Source organism: Lolium perenne, chromosome 7, assembly GCF_019359855.2.
Source record: "Lolium perenne isolate Kyuss_39 chromosome 7, Kyuss_2.0, whole genome shotgun sequence".
In the NCBI taxonomy this organism is placed as follows: domain Eukaryota; kingdom Viridiplantae; phylum Streptophyta; class Magnoliopsida; order Poales; family Poaceae; genus Lolium; species Lolium perenne.
The window spans coordinates 102819213-102831593 of NC_067250.2; the positions used below are offsets into that span (position 1 = coordinate 102819213).

At 45.4% G+C, this 12381-nt stretch overlaps 1 pseudogene; it reads left to right on the plus strand.

Annotated features, from left to right (window-relative positions):
• The first annotated feature begins 11248 nt into the window (after window positions 1–11248).
• Window positions 11249–12005, plus strand: LOC127315784 (uncharacterized; annotated as a pseudogene).
• The last annotated feature ends 376 nt before the right edge of the window (window positions 12006–12381 follow it).

Sequence of the window (12381 nt, forward strand, 5' to 3'; positions counted from 1 at the left end):
GCTGTGGGTATTGCTCTTGAGGCTGCAACTGGTGGTTTCAGTGGTGACCTCAAAGTGTCTTTGCTTCGAGACAGGGTTTTCTCTTTTTGCGTATCATGCAAATCTGTTGGTTTTTATTTGTTTAATCTTAGAAGCTTTGCTTGCACACAATTCAAGTGTTTCTTTCACCTATGGAGTTGGGGTGGTCCAAATTGGCAGGGAGAATTTCAAAATTGGCAGAGGGAGTGTGAGCAATCTTGGACAATTGTTAGTCCCACAAAAAAAAGGGTACACCTGGGTATGTCTGCTATGCAACAGGGTCAACCCAAACCTATTTTGAGGAAAGATAAAGCTCCCTCAAGGAATCTTTCTTTTGCGGATTCAATTGAATACACAGCATGCAAAGGGTATCAAAATCCTAAATTTACTGTTGGGGTTTTCTTGCCTCCTACTCATTGTACATCCACGTTGCCTTCTTTGAAATTTGGATCTGCAAAACCCTTTGAGTTTACACAAGACAAGCTTGTTCAGCCAATTGAGAATAATCATAATACAAGCTCTCCTATTTCTGTTGATCAACAAGCAAGCTCTATTCATAATGTTGTTCCTTCAAAGGACACTGATCATGCCTCTACTTCGGGTACAAAACAAATTCCTCATATACAAGCTCAAGAGGAGGATCCTCATGGGTATATTGCTTTAGCTAATTTGGTTGATGACATGGCTTTTCAAGTTTGGGAATGTTCAAGATGTCTTTCTATGGGTCATAGTGCCAAGGATTGCACAAGGAAAATTCGGTGCCGTTTTTGTTTCCGATATGGTCATTTTAGGAAGGATTGTTTAGATTGGAAGCATCAAAAATCCTTTAAATGGGTTCCCAAATAGAGTACTACTGTTATTAATGAACCCTCTGTCGGTCCAGACATAGATTCCCACCTGGAGGCTGTTTCTCTGCACGGCCGCGACGGTTCGGTTCCAACACAAATTGCTAAATGCACCCAGGCATCTGTTTCAGACAACCCTTCCCCTGCTTCGTTGCCCTCGACACCTCCGCTCACGCCGCCGTCTTGCCACCCTCCAATGGCGAACTTTGAGGTCGACCCGACTCCCTGGCTACCGCATGGCCACCAGATCATCGATGGCGGCCCCACTCATCTTCCGCGGACCTTCTACAGTCCCTCCGTTGATCCGCCTCGTCGACATGACAACATCTGTGTCGCAGAACTTATGCCGCCGCCTCCTGGTCAGCTAATCCCGCATTGGCGTCAGCAGGTACGGAACTTTATCGAGGGTCAACTGCAGCGCACTGTAGAGGATGTTCAGCCATGTTTGCTTGGATTGGGGTTTTACCGTCTTCGTAGTCCTGCGGCCAGAGCGGCGTTGGTCAATCATATTCCCTATCAGATACAACAGGGGTTTTTGTTCGATTTCTCAACCATGATAATAGGGACAATCACAGGGCTGTGCAGGGTTTTAGATTTGGATGGTTAATGCTTCTCAGTGTCCCATTGGATTATAGGAATGATTATGATCTGGCTAATGCTATTAGTTCCTTTGGGAAATTGCTACATTGGCATCAGGATGATGCTCTGCTTGAGAGAACAATTTGCTATGTGGCTTTCCAATCTGAAGCTAAGGTTCCTAGGGATATTGTTTTTACTAAATATGCTTCTGTTGGTGGAGTTAAGGAGTCTTGGACAGCTGCTTGCTTTATACTCACTGCTGAATTTGCTGATGAGCTACCACATGATGAAGACCAAATGCCACTCAATGGCAATCCACATCCTATGCCTGGGCTACTACAGCCTGACTTGAATAATTTTGTGAATCCACAATTTCCTGAGATTGGATGGGATGTGCAAGAACAGGTGCAGCCTCCTGTGCATAACCATGGAGTTCAGCACCCTCTGTTTGAGGTGGAGGAAGAGCAAGATCAAGCTATGGAGGTGGAGGCCCAGGTACAAGAGCAACAGCAAGAAGAAATCCCTGAGCAGCCAATGGAACAGGAAATTCATCAGTTTAATGAGTCTGCCTTTCTTGATACCTCAAGTTCAGAAGGTTCAGTTAACATGCTACAGGCCCCACAGCATTTGGTAATCAACAGGATTGAGGTGCAGTTTGATGTGGTAGGCAAGAAGTTTCTTTCCTTTTTACACAAGCAATTTCCTAGCTATACAAAGTGTTTGCCTGATGTGATGGTTGGGCCTCTGCTGCCCAAGGACATGGTCATGGATAGAATCTATAAAGGTTTAGCTCCTTCTCTTTTCATGAAGGCTATTCCTGTGGCATTACCTACACAGAAGTTTGCCTGGCTTTCTGACTATAGGAGTTTGATCTCTGAGATACCAAGTTACAGTGAAGCACCAATGGCTCCTTTTGATATGCAATTCAATGTGGAGTCTATTGTTGTTTCTGGGTCTGTTGGTGGGAGGACAGCAGTCAGCAAGAGGAGAAACAAGGATCCTTCAACTCCAAGGTTTACAAGGAGTGCACTTAAAGCCCAGATGCATATTCAGAAGCAAGATATGAAGAAAGTATCCAGAAGGAACTCTATCACTACTGCAGTTTCTCTTTTTACTGAAGAAGTGGACAGTTCATCTTGGACTGATAGTTCTGTCAGAAGATGTACTAGGCACATGGCTAAAGCAAATGGGTATAAGTTTGAGAGTATGCCAGACAAGGGTACAACTAGGAAAAAACCTAAGTCATCCAAGCCAGAACAAGCAGATAAGGAGGAGGTTGTTCCTTTCATACATGTTTCCACTTTGCAGAACATTGGAAGGCAACTACAAATCCCTGAGGAAGACATAACGACAGAGAAGCTTATGGCTGCTCCTGTGGACACCAAGGAAAAGAAGTCATCCAATGGATTATAGTTTGTTATGTCAAACAGTCAGTGGTGCTTTTGTGGCAATTATGAGGCTAGTCAGTGGTGTTTTTGTGGCAATTAGGAGAATAGCTTTTGGAAGTGCAAGACTTTTATTCTTCATTTATGATTGTAATGATAATATTTGCTACTATGGTGTTCATGGTTATCTTGTGTGGCCTGTTATGCATGGTCCACTTTTGTTGTGCTATATTTGGTTTTAATGAATAGAACAACAATGAAGGTTGATTGGAATGTTCTATGTTGGAATGTCAGAGGGTTAAATGACAAAGACAAGAGATTATTGGTGTTTAACAAAATTGATGAAAGTAATTGTGCCATTATATGCCTGCAAGAAACTAAATGTGAATCTTTTGACCACTCATTTATAAGGACTTTCTGCCCCAAAAGATTTGATAGATTTGCTTTTGTGCCCTCCATTGGTGCTTCTGGGGGGATTATTGTCCTTTGGAATAGTAGGGTTTTCATGGGCACTCTTCTTGAAATCACTCACTCTGCTATTAGGATACAATTCACTTCTGCTCACACTACTGAAAAGTGGACTCTGGTTACTGTGTATGGTCCTTGTAGAGGTATCATGAGGGATGAATTTGTTCAATGGTTGCATGATTTGGATATCCCTGTACATGATAATTGGTTACTCATTGGGGACTTCAATTTTATGAGATCAGTTGATAATAGGAATAAACCAGGGGCTGATATGGCAGATATCTTTCTATTTAATAGTATCATCAGCCACCTGGGGTTATTGGAATTACCTCTGAAAGGTAGACGTTTTACATGGTCTAACATGCAAGCCACACCCTTGATGGAGCAATTAGATTGGTTTTTCACAACATGTGAATGGACTCTAAAATTTCCCAATACAATGGTATTCCCTTTGTCAAAATCTACCTCTGATCACACCCCTTGTGTGGTGTCTATCTCTACCTCTATTCCAAAAGCAAAGATTTTTAGGTTTGAGAATATTTGGTTGGAGCAGCCAGGGTTTATGGATGTAGTGAAGAAGGCTTGGGAATTACCAACTCACAAAAATAATGTTGCTTCTGTTTTGGCTGCAAAATTTAAAAATCTCAGATATGCTCTGAAGAAATGGGGGGAAAATCTGTCTCATTTGAAGTTGATAATTGAGCACTGCAATAAGGTCATATTATTCTTTGATAATCTGGAGGATTCTAGGGATTTAAGTAGGGAGGAATTTAATTTCAGAAATATTGTGAAGGTACATCTTAAAAAGTTATTGGGCATACAGTCAACATATTGGAAGAATAGATGTACAATTAGATGGATTAAACTTGGAGGAGAAAATACCAAATTCTTTCATGCCAAGGCTACTGAAAGATACAGAAATAATGTGATCTCAGTTATTAAAGATGAGCAAGGGAACTCTATGGTGGATCATAATCAGAAGGCTAATGCTCTTTGGACATGTTATAAAAATAGAATGGGAGTAACAAATGCTTCTGCCACACAAGCTGACATATCTCATCTTATCTCCCCTGTTGAAGGTTTGGAGTCTTTGTCAAAAGAGTTTACTGTTGAGGAAATTGAGGGTGTGGTTAAACATATGAAAACTGACAGAGCTCCTGGTCCAGATGGATTTAATGGGCTGTTTGTCAAGAAGTGTTGGCAAATCATAAAGGATGACTTCATTAACTTGTGCAAGGATTTTCATAAGGGTCAAGCTCCTCTGGAAAGTATTAATAGTTCCTTTATAACTCTGATTCCAAAGAATTTGTCTCTAGAAACAGTGAATGATTTTAGACCAATCTCACTGACAAATACTTGTCTGAAATTTCTGACAAAGTTGGCTGCTAACAGACTTCAGATTCAAATTACAAGATGCATTCATGAAAACCAGTATGGGTTCATAAGGGGTAGAACTATTCAAGACTGTTTAGCATGGACTTTTGAATACCTACATCAATGCCACAAATCTAAGAGGAAAGTTATTGTGTTAAAGCTAGATTTTGAGAAGGCCTTTGATACAATTGAACACAAAGCCATCATCAAGATAATGGAACTTAAAGGGTTTGATCCAATATTTATTAATTGGGTGATTGAGATTCTTTCTTCTGGTTCATCTGCAATTCTGTTGAATGGGGTTCCTGGTAAAACTTTTGTATGCAGAAGAGGGGTCAGACAGGGAGATCCTTTATCTCCTCTTTTATATGTTCTTGGTGGGGATCTTTTACAAAGTTATGTCAATCATGCATACAGAGAAGGGAGATTAAAGGCACCAATTCCAAATAGAGGAAGTAATGACTACCCTATAGTGCAATATGCAGATGACACTATTATTATGTTACCTGCTGAGATTGAGCAATTACAGATCTTGAAAGAGGTACTTGGGGAGTATACAGCATTCACTGGTCTCAAAGTTAATTATCACAAGTCTTCACTCATACCAATCAATATTTCCCAATTAGAAGCTGAGGCACTATCAGCACAGATACAATGTAATATTGCCTCCATGCCATTTCCATATCTTGGTATTCCTATGGGCACAACTAAACCAACAATCAGGGATCTCTCTCCACTCACTGATAGAATTGAAAGAAGGCTTACTGCTTCAGCATCATTCTTGTCTTATGGAGATAGATTAATATTGGTTAATTCAGTTCTGTCATCCATGCCTATTCATTTTCTTAGCACATTGGATATACCAGATGGAGTGATTGATGTTATTGATAGAGCCAGAAGGAATTGCTTGTGGAGGAAAAGAAAGGATGATGAGAAGGTGCACTCTCTGGCCTCCTGGGATATGATATGCAAACCAAAGAATAAAGGAGGTTTAGGTATCATTAATCTGAAGATTCAGAACAAGTGCCTCATGATGAAGCAGCTCCATAAATTCTATAATAATGTGGATCTTCCTTGGGTCAAATTAATAAGGAATTCATACTACTATAAAGAGGCACCACATGCTGTCACTGTTTGTGGTTCATTTTGGTGGAGGAACATTATGAAAATGTTTGAGCTATACAGACAATTGACACATTGCAAGATTGGGTCTGGAGAGACTATTCTTTTCTGGTCAGATAATTGGAATGATGGGGTACTCCAAGATATTTTTCCCAGACTATCTTCTTTTGCAAGGGACACATTCATCTCAGTCAAAGAGGCATTGCAAATTACTGATCCTGCACAGGCTTTTCATCTGCCTATTTCTGCTGAGGCTGCTACTGAATTAAGAACACTTCAACATATGCTAGCAGGTGTAGTTACCTCAGATCAGGATGATCAATGGCTTATTACAAGCAACAAATCAGGAGCTTTTATTCCAAGTCAAGTTTGCAGATTGAGTTTTCATCATATCAATTCACACTTTCCATCACAATGGATATGGAAAAGCAAGTGTACCTCTAAGCATAAATTCTTTGCCTGGCTTATATTACATGATCGAATCAACACCAAAGATATGTTAAGGAGAAGACATTGGCAAGTTACCTCTGATCATAGTTGTGTCTTATGTTTTGCTGATGCTCTGGAAGATTGGTCACATTTATTCTTTGAATGCACTTTTAGTGTCAGAGTTTGGATATACTTACAAATCAATTGGGCACCAGGTTCTGGACCAGAAATGCTGAAAAATACTAAGAAACGATTTAAGGGCCCCTATTTTGTGGAGATTATTATCTTGGCTTGCTGGAATATATGGAAGCAGAGGAATAATAAGATTTTCAAGGATATACAACCAACCTTTAGAAATTGGAAGGAGGGTTTCTTTTCTGATATTACTCTACTTAAGCATAGAGTAAAAGAGAGTACTGTTCCCATTTTGTCATCATGGATTGACAACTTGTTGTAAATAGTTAGACTCTAGTTGTGTTCTTTTTATTTTTCTTGTAAATATTGTAAATACTTCTTTCTGTTTTGAGCAATAAAAGGCTGTGGGGGACTCCCCTGCAGTAGTTAGTTTAAAAAAAAAACAGATGCTGATGGTAATATTACTGTCTATAAAGCTCGACTTGTCGCAAAGGGTTTCCGACAAATTCAAGGAGTTGACTACGATGAGACTTTCTCACCTGTAGCGAAGCTGTTATCACCAGAATTTGACCGAGTCAGAGGTGGGCCGCGATCAAGATGGACTTGAAGATTATATACGGAAGAAATACGTGAATCGGCCTTATATGTAAAGTTTGGGCTAGTTTGCCCTTGTATCTGTAATATAGTAGATCGCATCTTAGATTAGAAAATAGAGTTTGACCCGTGCACGGTTAGGTGCACGTCCGAATTAGAAAGTCCCCTGGACTATAAATATGTATCTAGGGTTTATGAAATAAACAACAACCAACGTTCAACCACAAATCAATCTCGGCGCATCGCCAACTCCTTCGTCTCGAGGGTTTCTACCGGTAAGCATCATGCTGCCTAGATCGCATCTTGCGATCTAGGCAGCATAAGCTTATTTACGTTGTTCATGCGTTGCTCGTACTGAAGCCTTTTTGATGGCGAGCAACGTAGTTATCTTAGATATGTTAGGGTTAGCATTGTTCTTCATATCATATGCTATCGTAGTGCAACCCTTGCATATCTAGCCACCCTTACACCTATCTTAGGTGTAGGGGCGGCACCCCGCTTGATCGTTATTTAGTAGATCCGATCCGTTACGGTTGCTCCTTGTTCTTCAAGGATTAGTTTAATATCTGCAATAGTTAGGCCTTACAAAGGGTTGGAGGATCCAGCGGCACGTAGGGTGTCGTTTGCTAGTCCTAGACAGGATGTTCCGGGGATCAACCTCGTGTTGGTTTTTAGGCCTTGTCTAGGATCGGCTTATGATCACCGTGCGTGGCCGCGAGGCCCAATCGTGAGTAGGATGATCCGATTATGCGGTGAAAACCCTAAATCGTCGTAGGTCGTTTTAGCTTTATCTTGATCAAGCAGGACCACCATATATTCGTGCACCTCGTACGAATCATGGGTGGATCGGCTCCTTGAGCCGATTCACAGGATAACCTGAGAGCCGATCGAGGCTCGTATTTAATGTTTACATGTATGCCATGCAGGAAACTAAGCGAGGCATCTCCATCACCTTCCTGACCAGGTATAGGTCAGGTGGCACGCCCTTGCATCAGCATCGGACGTGTGTACCAGAGGCTTTGCGGGCCGTCGCTCGGAGGGACCAGGGCCAGCCGCAGCCCTAAGTTGTTCCCGGCTCTACTGTGTTGCCCGTCGCTGCTCGCCAGTGGGTTTCTGACCGCAACACATTCTGGCACGCCCGGTGGGACAAGCTTCGTCATCAACCACATCGCCATCTACATCTGAGATGGCGGACGGCACTCCAGTCACGTACGAGGGTCGACCACAAAAGAGGAGTATGGCGCCCCAAACGAAGGAAAGCCGGTGATGAGACATCGGCTGGCACAACGAGATGTAAGCCTCTTTTGAGCAATACAATCAAAATAGGGGCCAATTCGGCAACCGCCCCGTATTATCTTTGCCATACGCTTCGCCTGCATCCAGCGTCGACCTAGCGGGTGACGGAAGACTGGAGTATGGGTTTACATCGGCTCGCGAGTTCAGGAAAATCAGCATTGGTCCTGACTGCAGAGCCGATGTTCAGGTATAATCCTACCGATAACCGCAGAGCCGATATCTGCAGTGACCTGACAGATTCGGCTCGGGGGGGCACATGATCAGGCAGACAGACGCATAGGCAATGAAATATTAGGAGCCGATGGAAAATCGGCCAGTAAAAAAAAATGTAGCAGATTCATCGACTTCTCAAGTTCAGCGAAACATTTGTCTCTGGAGGCCCTACAGAAGAAACGCGTCGAGGGCGTGAAGGGCGTCAACACGGATGCGATCTACCTCAGCGATCTCAGCCTCGTCGTCCTCGTCTTTACCCGTCACCAGCTGGCTGCTCAGGGTACGAATTTCAGCCAGATTGGTCTTCAGATCGGCTGTGAGGCCTTTTGCTTCATCTTGAGAACGGGCAATAAGAGCTTCCTTGTCTTGGATAAGCTGCTTGGTCACCCTGACCCTCTCTTCAAGGCTCTCCAGCTCCTTGCGCAGGGTCTCGAGTTCGGCGCGATTGGCAGAAGTGTCCGTCTTGGCGTCCAGAGCAGCCTTTTTCTCGTTGAGCCGTTGACACTTTTCCGCAATATCGGCTCTCAATGGAAGCTGGGTGTGGCGAAGAGTAATCCTTTGTCGAGCCGATTGCACCCTTGACTTGAAGACCGACAGAGTAACAGCTGGCCAGAGCTTCACTTGCAGTGTCATAGGGAGATGGGGCTGGATATCTTCGAGGATGCCTTTGACTTCCTCGGAACTTTCAATCAAGGTCTCAATTGAGGAAGAGAGCAAATCCTTGAGACGCTGGAGCGGACCATGGACCGTGCTAGGACTCGGCTCTCCACTCACCTTGGAAAAAGTTGGTTCGATGGATTCTGGGTCGAACGTCAGCAAGCTCGAGAGATCACAACCCTGATAAGGCAAACAAAGCGAGTTTAGCATACAACCAAGAAGGTGATAGAGCCAAGGAGAGGGGGTATACCTCTCCCAAGGTAGGAGGAACAGCCGATGTAGTGATGATCGGCTTTTCTGTGGACTTGGCTAGGTCAGCTACTTGGTCAGCCGCGATCGTCGAGGTGGCTAGGTCCAGGGTGGTGGACGGCATCGGTACCTCCTCGACGTCTCCGCTAGAAGTTTCTTCGGTCTGCAGGAGGAAGTGGTTAGCCGATCCAAACGACGATGGGTTAGCACGGAGTATGACCGGGGAGAGAATTACATTTGAGACCTCTTGGCTTGATGGAGAGGCTCGTGGGTCTTTACGAGCCCTTTTGATGCATCGACGCTTCGTGCGTGACCCCGATCTGGTCGGGGCTTGGGGAGCAGGAGGCTCGGGGATCGACCTTTTCTTAGAAGCCGGCGCTGGTGAAGCCGTCTGGCTCTGAGTGGTGGACCTCTCAGAATTGCCCGAGCTCGAGTCCCCCTGGCTGGATTCTACGGCCCCGCTCGAGGTTCCTTCAGTGGAAGTCTGTAGAAAAGAATACGAGCGTGTTGTAAAAGACTGGGAAAGCAGATAAATGTGGACAGGGCATGAACCAACTTACATGCAAGCTTTCTTGGGCAGGAGCTTTACGCTTCAGGGTCTTCCTGGCAGCTACCTTCCTCACTGCCGTCCTCGCCTGAGTCGAGGCTCGGGGGGCAACTGGCCCTGAAGATGCTTTACTCTTGGGGGCCGATTTCGGTGAAATCGGCTGACTCTGCATTATGACTTTCTTCAGGGGTGGCGAGCTCTGGCAGAAGAGAACCACTGGTGCCGGAGGAAGGAATACGAAAGGGGAACCATCGGCTTGCGTGGGAGCCGGGCCATCTTGTTGCTGCCAGGAAATGGAGTCAGGTCACAGACAATCACCATAATGCTGTTACAAGAAATGTTTAAGTGATGGTACCTGGTCTGCAGGGATGTCATACTCGGCATCAAGTTGTCTCAGCAGCGGTCCTAGAGCCCTCCTGAAGACGTGGGTCTTCCACATGGACCACCAAGTCTCGAAACCATCGGTAGTAAAGGAGAAACGGAGGTCGTGGGGAATTGGAATGGCCAAAGCATCAAAGAAGGTATAACACCTTTGGGCAGTAAGGATGTCAGGCAGTTCAGCTCTACTTGCTGTCAGGTGATGTAAGAAGAAGTGTGGAGGCACCTGCCCGAGACCAAGCTGTCGGGCTACCACTACCGGTTGATAACACTCATAACCGGGCTTGATGATCCGGTTCGAGGTACTCATGCCAACAGGGAGGAAGCAAGGACGAATCATGATAGAGTACAGGTGCTGGGTGCTGGCGTCATCGGCAAAGTCATCCAATCGAAAGGAGACTGGGTTTTCAAAGTTCGCCGATCTATTATATAATTAAAACAAAAGACAAATAACGGCTCAGATTTATCACTTGAAATAGAATGGCTCAGATTTAAAAGAGCCACACACAAAAAAAACTACGGAGTGTAACAAGTACCGGCATATATTATTTTGCACACAACAACCTGACACGTTTCTCCCGTAGTAGTGTCTGTTTCGGATAATGATTCTAAAAGGAAACTAGGTTCCGGTTAAGATTCATGCACGAAAAAAACAAAACAGCTAAGATTTCCGTCCAAGAAAAAGCAAGTAACAAACTTACGTGAGATAGGGCAAGCTACGCACGATAAAAGGAATCCAATTCCATTAATCTATCTTTTTTTTCTTTACCACAGCGCTGATAGCTAGAAAGATCAGGTTCTAATCTCATGCATGCGGGATAACCTCACATCGACCAAGGCCCCGAGGCCCAGAGGATACGCGCTTGCCGTTACCAATATAAGCTGCGCACAGACCCGGCCTCCATGATCCAAACGTACGCACTGATCGAACTAGATCACCAGCGACCAACCAACCAGCAATGGCGCTCAAGGGCACAACCAAGTTCGCCGCGGAGTGCTCCTCATCGTCGTCCTTCTCGAAGCAGCCGCCGACGTCGCGGCTGACGGACCTGGAGGTGCTCGTGCTGTCCGCGGAGGAGGTCGTCCTCGGGGGCACCATGCGGCGCAAGCCGCTCGACCGGGGCGCGTACGCCGTGGTGCACACGGACACGACGGCGGCGCGCACCCGCGCCAACGACGAGGACGGCCACTATAACGGGTACCCCTACTGGGGCGAGGCGTTGCGCGTGACGGTCTCCGATTGTGCGACGGCGATCGACGTGGAGATCTACCGCCGGAAGAGCGACGGCCGCGCCGAGTCGGTGGCGGCTACGCGCGTGCCCGTCGCCGACTTCAGCGTTGGCCCGCCGGGCCACCTGCATTGCCTCATACCGGCTCTACGATAGCGGGTCGAGGATGGGGACCCGCAACGGCATCGTCAACATCAGAGTCAAGAGGCTCAGCGGTCCGGCGCAAATGAAAGAGCTGGGGAAAGGCGGCAAAACCGTGGATGATGCGGGTGTCGGCGGCACCCGCCGGAGTGGTGATGGGGTTCCCAGTCGGGTTCAATGCTACTGGGCAGGCCAATGGCAAGGGACGATCAGCCTAGCTAGATCGCCAGATTGTTGCCTGTTCCAAATACCGCCTCATGTCGAATGGATGTTACTGGCATTGGACCTTGACTCCATGGTGCACGTCTTCGTCGATTGCAGCGCGAGGCAGCTCACAAAGTACTAGATTGGTCCATGTAGATGCATGGAACAAGAATTCCGCCGGCGACCTTGATTAGCACATATGCAGATTTATGGTGCGCGAGCTGACATGCAGTTTTTTTTTACGAACCTGACATGTAGATTTAGAAACCTGCCTTTGCAGGTGCTGGCTTGGTGCTTGACCAGCGCACGTTCTGCGCCACGAAGGTTAATCCTGATCGAGCCTTTACATTTAAGATTTATATCCAGCCTTTGCATGTAAAGTTAATCATACTATTGTCTTAGAAAAACAAACAAAAGGTATGATCGATCACAACCAGCCAGATGCCTTCCATGTTCTGATCCATGGAGCTGCTAGAAAATAGATAAAAGGTATGTTCTAATTCATGGAGTATCTTTTC